Source organism: Ambystoma mexicanum, chromosome 4q (genome assembly GCF_040938575.1).
Source record: "Ambystoma mexicanum isolate Mex_15411 chromosome 4q, UKY_AmexF1_1, whole genome shotgun sequence".
NCBI classification, from domain to species: Eukaryota; Metazoa; Chordata; class Amphibia; order Caudata; family Ambystomatidae; genus Ambystoma; species Ambystoma mexicanum.
In genome coordinates this window covers 737,075,441-737,085,265 of record NC_090928.1, presented here as the reverse complement: position 1 = coordinate 737,085,265, position 9,825 = coordinate 737,075,441, and positions in this window count along the sequence as shown.

Here is a 9,825-nt window from a genome sequence, read left to right as displayed (position 1 = left end):
ACAAGGCACCACCTTTTGATCGCGGTACGGGTTAGTGGCTATCCGGTTGCCGTGGTGCTCAGCACAGGCAATTTGACCACTACGCCCTGGAAGCGAAGAAAAAGCAAAGGGGACTGGTTGTTCCCATCAGTCAGGGGAAGAAGACTCTCCAGCCGGGAGATCTCCTCTGTCGTTGGGAAGTGGTGAGTCGGTTCAGCAGGGCTCCACCAGAGGTGTCGTCGTTGCAGGTCGGCTCAGCTTTACCCTCATCGGATTCTTAGGTCCTGTGGCGACTTCTGAAGATCCAGTCCCAAAAGCCCTGCTTTTATGCAGAAAACCCCCATTCATTCAGCCTAGCCTTCAATCAAAACACGCTAAGTGGTGAGCGGGGTGGCTCACCACTTGGGCCAATCACACCAGAGTGCGACTTGAGTTGGCAAGGCAACTCAGTCCAGGGTGCCTAAATCCCCGCCCACACCCCCTGTGGTACCCAGACAGAATGGCACCACTTTGGAGGGCCTCTGTGCAGAAGCCCGCCAAAAGTGGAACAAAGGGCTCAACCTTTGGTTTAGGAGTCACAGAGACGAACACAGACGCCATTTTAAAAACCGAGTTCTGGCAGAAAATACCAACCGATAGATTTATTTAAGATAAATAAACCGGTGGTATGTTAGAGATTAACAAGAAATCGAATTACCCCTACTAGTACCTCCACAATAGGATGGTTTGTACTAGTTTTGTTAGTAGATTTAGTTATAGTAAAGCCAATGGTGACTTTACATGCCCTGGCAGACAGTAGTCCATCCCAGGGTGTGGAGTCTATGGTGGGGATCCTCTAGGACGCCCCAGTGTTACGGCACGGAGGGTGCGGTGTAACACACATAGAAAAACATATGAGACCCTAAGGAGTAAAAGACCCCATAGCCCATAGAATACATTGACATTCAAAGGAATTAACCACATTCATGTCCAAGAGTGGGAGAAAAAGAGTCTCACTCTTGGCAGGATGGAAAAAACAAACTCCAGAAATCCAGCAAAGCTGCTGGGGGACTCACTAGGTTAGGAAATTCACCCTACACAGAGAATTCTCCCTAACACTGATGACCAGGTGTATGGGAGGTACAGGTTTCCACCTCACATAATACTCAACCTGGTCAGTGAGAGGGAGGATGACCTCACATCACCCACCCTCTGCTCCCAAGCACTCAGCCCCCTGGAGAAGGTCCTCAATGTACTGCACTTTTGGACACCGGATCATTTCAGCGGACAAGTGCCATAGTGGGGGAGGTGTCACAGGCCACGCAGACACGCTGCCTACACCAGGTCTTGGCCATCATGACTGCACGCCCATCAGTCCGCAGGCACATATACCTGCCCAGAACACCTGCAGAAAGGCAGGCTGCCGTCCAGGATTTCTATGGGGTGGCACAATTCCCCAAAATCCTAGGTGCCATTGATTGCACCCATATGGCTCTAAGTCCCACCAGGGCATCAGAGCACATCTATAGAAACCGCAAGCACTGGCATTCCATCAACGTGCAGGTAGTATGTGATGCCAAGGGAATCATCACCTCAGTATATGCCAACTATCCAGGGTCCACCCACGACAGTTTCATTTACAGAATGTCAACCCTAAACCGGGACCTAGAAGCTGGGCGGCATGGCGATACATGGCTGCTTGGTGAGTATAAATGCCACAGCACATGCATGCATGCCAGATACTGAGTAATGTCAGAACCCTACTAATGATACCCATCACCACCTCCCCAAGGGACAGTGCCTACCCTCTGAGCACCCACATGATGACGCCAATTCAGAACCCCACCACGCCACCCGAGGTAAGATGCAACACAGCCCATATTGCAACCCGGGGCATAGTGGAGCGCACATTCGGAGTGCTCAAGTCACGCTTTCGCTCCCTTGACCGTTCTGGCGGACAGCTGTTATACGCTCCCCGAGTAGTGTGCAGGATCATAGTGGCAGCATGTGTCCTGCACAACGTTGCAACACGCCGGGGCCTGCCGGTGGACATGGTGGTGCCCCCACATCCCCAACCACATGCATGCCTGCTGCGCATGGGGGGGGAAAGGGCACGGGGTGAGGCAGCCCGAACGCAGCTGGTGGCTAATTACTTCACATAAAATCACACCCCTGTGGAGTGCACACAGCCCTGCCACATACCAGCTGACAATCAATGATGATGACATAAGGGACAGTCAACTGTCACAACCATACCAGCCGGAGATTGGTCACCTGGAAGTGTCACAATGTGTGCATCCCTACCTACAGAAACACCACCAATGCTGTGTCATCAAAAGACACATATGCTGCTAAATGCATTACCCCCTTGCAAAATACAACATGAGAACAATGCCATGTCACCCAACCCCTCCCCAGCACCACCACCCAACACACCATGGCATGTCATGCTATGTGAGAGCAAACAAAGCAATCCCGAAAAGCTGACACAAGTGTCATAAAGTACAGTGTTCCTAATGGAAACTGGCCACACACAATATGCTCCCAATAATGTTGAACTAACAACACACATGACCAAATACTTACCAACAATACAATGCAGCTACACAAGCTCAAACATAACTAAAACATGACAGTACTAAGTTAAAGTAGTCGTAGTCTTACAATCTGAATATGCCACCACATCGCCCCCTTCCAACTGTAGTCTTGCAGGCTTCAAAACTTGTCTGTGTATTGCATACAACATGAACTCCATCTCCAAAGTAGACGGCCTTGTGAAGACATGAGGAACGAACCTGCAAATTTAGAGGGAGACATGGAAGCAGAAGCATACATAATTACAACATGCAGTGTACAATACAACAACAATATACACAAGGAATGTCTACACAGTATTGACTACAGACTGCCCACACAGCTTATGGGAGCCTAACATCACTGTGTACATCACTGTCACTTGGTCTGTCATGATCTCTGCTTCCAAAAGGTCAGGGTTTTCCCAACTCCCTTGGAAGCAGATCCATAACCCAGGTTCCGAGTGCCAACCAGTCCCAATTGGGACCTTTTGGACCCAGTCCTGGCGCCAGTGGCACCAGGCTCATAAATACGCCCAGTCCCAGCGCTGGAAGCGCCGGGCTCATAATGCTTGGGTGGACTTACCTGCAGCAGACCATGCTGCTTACTTGCCTGCCAGTTGAGCCTCAGATCCTCTTCTGTTTGGAACTACTTTTCCTGTTGGGTGGGGCAGGAGCCACTCCCTAGGTTCAGAACACTGGAACTCTTCTGGAAAGCAGGAACTCTTTTCTTACCTAGGCGTGGCTGTGGAAGGAGACACCTAAGCACTACAGGAGGCTATTTAAACCACACCCGATGGATGAATCTTGCTTTGCGTCATTCTGCATCATCTGCAGCAGAACGCTCATCGTGTCTTCTGCATCTGATGCTGGGCCTAAGGAAAAAGGCTTACCATCCTGAATCCAGTCTTCAGCAACACCTATAAAGACAAGAAAGAACAGGTTAGCATTACGGTCTTCAGTGACAGCGCTTCACTTACCTGGTCCATCGGCTGTCACCAACGCCTCGCGCTGCATTCCGGCATCTGAAAGACAAAGGCTTACCTACTCTTCGTGCGCTCCGGAGGTCTTCGCACTGCATTACGGCATCTGAAAGACAAAAGCTTACCAACTCTTCGCACGCTCCGGTGGCCTTCGGCGCTGCATCCCGCATCTGAAAGACAAAACAAAGGTGCGTTTAAAGACATTGGAGAACTTTAATACTCACGTGCCATTACTCCTTTCCACATCTAACCCAGTGGGTAATCCGGCACCCTGCAGCCGCTCCGAACTTGTACCGGCAAAATAAAAAGACAGTTAGAGCGCATCGTGAAGCAGGCAACAAGCGCTTACTTACGTGCTTCCAGGCGCTTCCATTCATCACACGGGCTCCATCTTCAACTCACTTCAGCCCGTCATCCGCCATCGCCGGAACCCTGCAAAAACAAGAGACATCATTACTAAAGACTTTTAAAGACATTAGAATTACTCGAAACTTACCCTTCGTGCAGTAAACGACGGACAGCAGTCCTCTGAAGTCAAGAGGCCTGCTCCCCTTATCCAGTGAAGAAACTGGTTACAGCACCCTGCCCCGAGGCAGATGGAGAGCACGGCGTTCACTTACCTAAGGTGAGGGCGTTAACCTTTGGGGTTCTACAGGAGAAGAGAAAGGGAAGAAGAGAGAGACATTCAATAACCCAGTTCATTAATCCCATATTTTCTATCTGCAGACATCTTACCCTTCGAGTCAGACATACAGTGCACAGAGGTCCAGCCCAATGAGCCAGCCGTGTGTTACACATCACCTTTGAAGATACGGTATACGCCCAGTCAAGACTGGCGCCTCTACGGGAATCAGGTGAGCGTTACAGGTCACACCCTTTGCCAGCCCATGGAAATGGGAAGCAGGAGGGGTGTGTGTCTCACGAACCCAAGCATCGAACCAAAACTCAGGACAAGCCTGCATGTGCCCAGCCGGAATACAGTGGATGCCCACGGGAGCCACACAAGGCAACACACTGTCAAAAAATAATCAAAAATCCAAAATGGCCATGTGGGGGCCGGGGGTGGTGGGGAGGCCACCCAGGACGTCTGAGGACAGGGTGCGCACCAACAGCCGCCTGTGTGGATTTTGGGAACAAAAAACACCTCCATGGGCTCATGGCCTGCACGGCTATGCCAATGTGGGAGAACTGCTGCTGTCGCTCTGAACACCCTCTGCTGCTGCCACAGGAGGTGGTGGTGCTATGGGAGGCAGCTCACGCAAAGCCCTGGTATGGTCCTCCATGGTAGCAAGCATGCAGGTGTGGAAGGTCTCGTTCTGGAGGATTATAGTGCAGAGATCCCCATGCAGCACCTGACGTGATGCCCGGATCTCCTCCCGAGTTGCCTGCATCTCAGCTGAGAGCGAACGTGTGAGCCGCTCCAGCTGCTGTTCTGTCCTCAAGTTAGTGGAAGTCTCAAGGTCAACAAGAGTCTCCCTGAGGTGATGGAGTTCTACCCTCAGGGCTTCCCTGTGGCCCGGGGACTCTATTGATATCCATTGGCGTAGAGTCTCCAGTGCCGCCCGTCTGTCCCTGTTGGATGCCAACATGTCCTCCCTGTGTGATTGGCAAATGGAGTATGTTGCCTGCTGTAGTTGCTCCATCTGCCTTTCAGGGGGGACAATGGAAGTGGCCACCCTCTCCATTGCTTGAGCCATCATCTCAACTGATGCTGCCTGTTGGGCTGCCATACCATACATGGATTGTTCCCATGCGGTATTGCCTGGTGGCGTACGGCCACCACGTCAGTGGGCACCACACCTGTTTGGGGCAAGGCGATCTGCGCCTTGCTGTGCCGGCACTGCCTGAGGCTGCAGGACTGCATTCCCCCTCTGATCTGCTGGCCCAGGAACAGGATCAGATGTTGTGGAGTGTGACCCTGCACCTGTAACCGCCAAAGGCTGACTAACCAACACTAACATCCCCATAGAGGTTTCTACCCCTGGTGCAGGTGGGTTGGACAGAAATGAACCCCTTCCAGAAACACTTACCTGCGACGCCACATAGGTCTCATCATCCGAATCAGCACCTGAATAGAGGTCTGGGGAGGTGCATCCAGAGACACCCCTTGACAGAATCGTCTGCAGCAAGAGTGGGTTCTCACCCACCACCACACCACGTCCCCCAATGGTGGCCAGTTGTGCCTCAGATTCCTCCTGGGTCTGCACCATCTCCTCAACCTCAACAGCATCAAGTGCGTCATCCCCTGCAAAAACATGAAAGACAAAAAATGGAAACAGGCATTAGCACCATAGCACACAAATAGGCCTGACAGGCTACAGAACCAGTACTTGATTTACACATGTCCCACATGACTATAACCCTTCCATGCATGCACTGTCACAGAGTTGGAAGGGGAGGCAAAAGTCAGACACTGATGACACCAAGATGGGTAGCACTGCCATCACACATTGACCTGTGAGTGGCATGTCCTATACACATAAATGACACATGCATCACACAGATGGCATGTACCATAGCCATGGTACATTCCACAAGTACATCCATATGTCAGTGAATGAGTACTGTCACCCATCCATGTGAGATAGACATGAAGAGATGAAAAATGCCACATAGTGTGAAAAGATACGCCATGTGCCACACACTGCAACACATCCAGTGTACAAAAATACAGTGATTGCAGGGCCATGTACACATCAATGGTTGTGCACTTCAACATGACAGGAAACAACTAGCATGTTCCACATTCAAACAGGCCCAAAAACATCATGTGATCAGGACAATACTCATTCAGCCTGAATGGTCAAATCATTCAACTACCAAGGTGACACATGTGGGCCAATGTGGGGTTCTTCAATGACAGAAGCATGTCACATATGTCACAATAGGGCTGAGGAATGTGTTGCAAAAGTGGGAGAATTGCAACAATCAGCCTGAAAGAAGACTGAAAAATACAAACAATGTTGTTGCATGATGCCACCTCAAGGGCAACTGCCGTAATGTTGCGCTAAATTACTACTGTGGACAGAAGGGATACTGTCACACCCAAATTCAAGGCCGCAGAATGTTTTGGATGAAGCACATGGGTGACCCATACTACTCAGTCACACACACCCTCACCTGCCACTCAATCAGAACCCGTCACCCAAACATACACATGCATTACACACACACGCATGGGCACTCACCGGACAATGTGTCATAATCGGGTAGTTCTCCCACACCTCGGATCTGTTCCTCTGTGACGAAGGTCCCAGCAACAGACTCATGTTCAGTGAGTTTGTTGTCCTCTTGTGGAGACCCACCACCAGTCACCAGAGTAGCGGCATGATTTGAGGCCAGCTTGTTCTTTGCTCTGCCTTTCAGGTCGTTCCACCGCTTGTAGCAATCATCAGCTGAGCGTCTCACAAATCCAAGGGCGCTTATGTGGTTGGCGATGGTCTGCCAGTGTGCCTTACGTTGACCAGGTGTGGTCTTGGGCCCTGCAGTCACCACCATTTCGTGGCTATGTGCCAAAACATAGCTCAAAAGTGCATCAAGTTCCGAATCATTGAAGCAAGGCTTCCTTGAGGTACTGGAGTGTGTAGCCGTGCCTGGAGTCTCAGCCTGTCATGCCAGAGCACCCTTCTTCCTCTTCTTTAAAGGTGGAGCAGAGCCAGAGTGGCTTACGCCGCTCTGGTCAGTAGGGGCAGAATCACCGGTGGACTGGGTAGTAGGAGTGTGGGAATGCACAATGACCATAGTCCTTGATGCAGGAATTGGTTGCAGGGTAATGTTGGCAGGGGGAACGTCAGTTTGATGGACTGGGACTGACACTGTCCTGGCTGGGAGAGTCAGAGCTGGGGCGGATGGAGCTGCAGCTGCCCCTGCAGCCTCCCCACCCTGCATACTTGGGGCAGCAGATGATATAGCTGCCCCACATACACGTGGATTGGTGACAACAACTTGCACCGCCACACGTGGCCTCGACTTGCTGACCTGGAAGTCAGCCAGGGAGTCATCCTGTGCCAGGTCAGGTGCCACAATGGTCTGGTCCAACAGGGACTGAGCTTGGATGGTGTCAGCCACGTTTCCCTCAACCATGGGGGGGGCATGGGTGTCCCTGATTGTTCCTCCACACATGGGGGCATAGGGGCACCCTGCAAATCCCGGCCACGTCCCCTACCGCACCCACCACGCCCACCTTTTGAGGGTCGGCCACCTTTGCCTCCCTTACCGCTTGCTCGCCTCCCAGCCATGGCACTGATGTTGTTGTGCGTATGGGAGTTGCAGTAAACTATTGTCCTGGGCAATTGGGGGTCAAAGGGGTAGGATACCAGATGGAATTCGTACCCTAGTGCACTAACAAGGCTGTCTGTGACCCCTGGGGGAATATGATGTGTCACGCAACGCACAGGCAGCCCAAAATCAAAAATAAACGTGCACACAACCCCTCGTAGACCACGTGCGTGAAAAAATGAACCCGCACTACGCTGTGGCACCCAGAAACACAAAAAAAAGTGTACGCGTAATACACACAGCCTACAATGACCTCTGAAGGGGAAGGCGACACACGGGGCAAGCACAGTTGCTAAGTACGTGTGGAACTCACCGTCTGCCTGGAAAAAGAATGTGAAAAAATACGCGCGTGTGCGCGTTGGCAACACCCCCGCCAAAAGAAGAATTGTACGCTGTCTGAGGAGACAGGACAAAAGGAGAAGTGAACTCTGTTTGAGGAAACAGGCCCAAGAAATAAACAGAAAATAGCTGTCAGAGGTAACAGGGAGTACGAACTAGAAACGCTGTGAAGTAATCGCGTGTGAACCGACAAGAAGTACAGATTTCACCCACTCGCTCTCCACGAAAAGCACATACAAGGAAATGGCGTCCTACACGCAGCTTTTAAACCGGCCCACACATACACGTCAGAGACGCGCGCAGGCGGGCGCTTTCATCCAATTACACGCGATGACACTCGGAGGTGCAGTTTTTCCACGTATGCTCCGTCATCACGTGCTATGAGTGAAACACCCATGTGCGTAATGTAACTTACGCGTCTACGCGCTAAGGCCTTTCATCCAATGGAATCGCGTGCGTGTGCTGACGCGCTTACGCGCTAAGGGCCTTTCCTCGAATTACACACTGACGTGCAAGATTTTCACGTGCCAAATCACTCCGTATCAAACTGGCCACGTGAAAACACACGGAAGACCACGCTCCTGCCCTGGAGGCCCTTTTCCTGCCCCCAAGAGCCCCGAGCATGCTCCCACCTGCCATCTGCTGCTGCCTGCCTGCCTGCTGCCCACGTGCCCTGCTATTTGCTGCCTGCACATCGGCCAGGGGTGCAGTTGCTGTGACCACCCCTGCTGGAACTGAAGACTCCCGACTGGGATACCATCGCTCCACAGCCCAGCCCCAGGACCCAGTTGCCCACCCACACCTGCCTCTGGGGTTGCCATGTCGGGCACACCACCATCTGAGACCACTGGCAACCCCCAGCCAGAGAAGCAGAGGGCCACCAGCTTCACTGCCACCGAAGTTGGTGTCCTGGTGGAGCAAGTCCTGGGGCAGTATGATACCCTCTTCGGAAGTTTGCGCGCCGACAAGGAAGGACGGACCAGGATCTGGACGGACATTGTGACTGCCATCAACGTGGAGGGGGTGGCAGTCCGCAAATTCCAACATGTCAAGAAGCGCTGGGAGGACTTCAGGTCCAGGACCCTCAACAAGGCCCGGCGCCTCTTGAAGGCAGCGGATGCTAAGGGGCGCCGGGGCCACCTGTCGAACACCAGATGAGGGTCCTGGAACGCATATGCCTACGCTCCACATCCAGGTCCTTGAGAGGCAGGCCCGTCTGGAGTCGAGCGGTGAGTGTACATGCATAATGATTGGAAGCTGTACGTGTGGTGGTGTGCCAGTAGTGTGCAGGTTGCACATGTGGTTTTGTAGGGCCATGAATGGATGTGTATGTATAGGGCCGTGAGGCTAACACATGTGAGTCCTCTCATGTGTGAGACACATGGGGCCTCATTACACGGAAGGCGGTGAGCCATGGCGCTTTTAGCGCCATGGCTCATGCCGGTAAAATATCGGGGATTTACCGCCCCATTCCAAGGTTGGAGGGGCGGTAAATCCCCTTTCCGCCATTGCACTTCCCCATTCCCATTTCTGCCCCATAGGGCTCTATGGAAATGGGGAAGGCGCTAATTACGGCACCGCAATTTTGCGGTGCCGTAATTAGCTCCGAGGTCCCTTAGCGGGTTGGATTTTAACGCCTGCAAGAAGCAGGCGTTAAATCCTCCAACCCGCAAAGGGACCTCGTAGTACGGCGG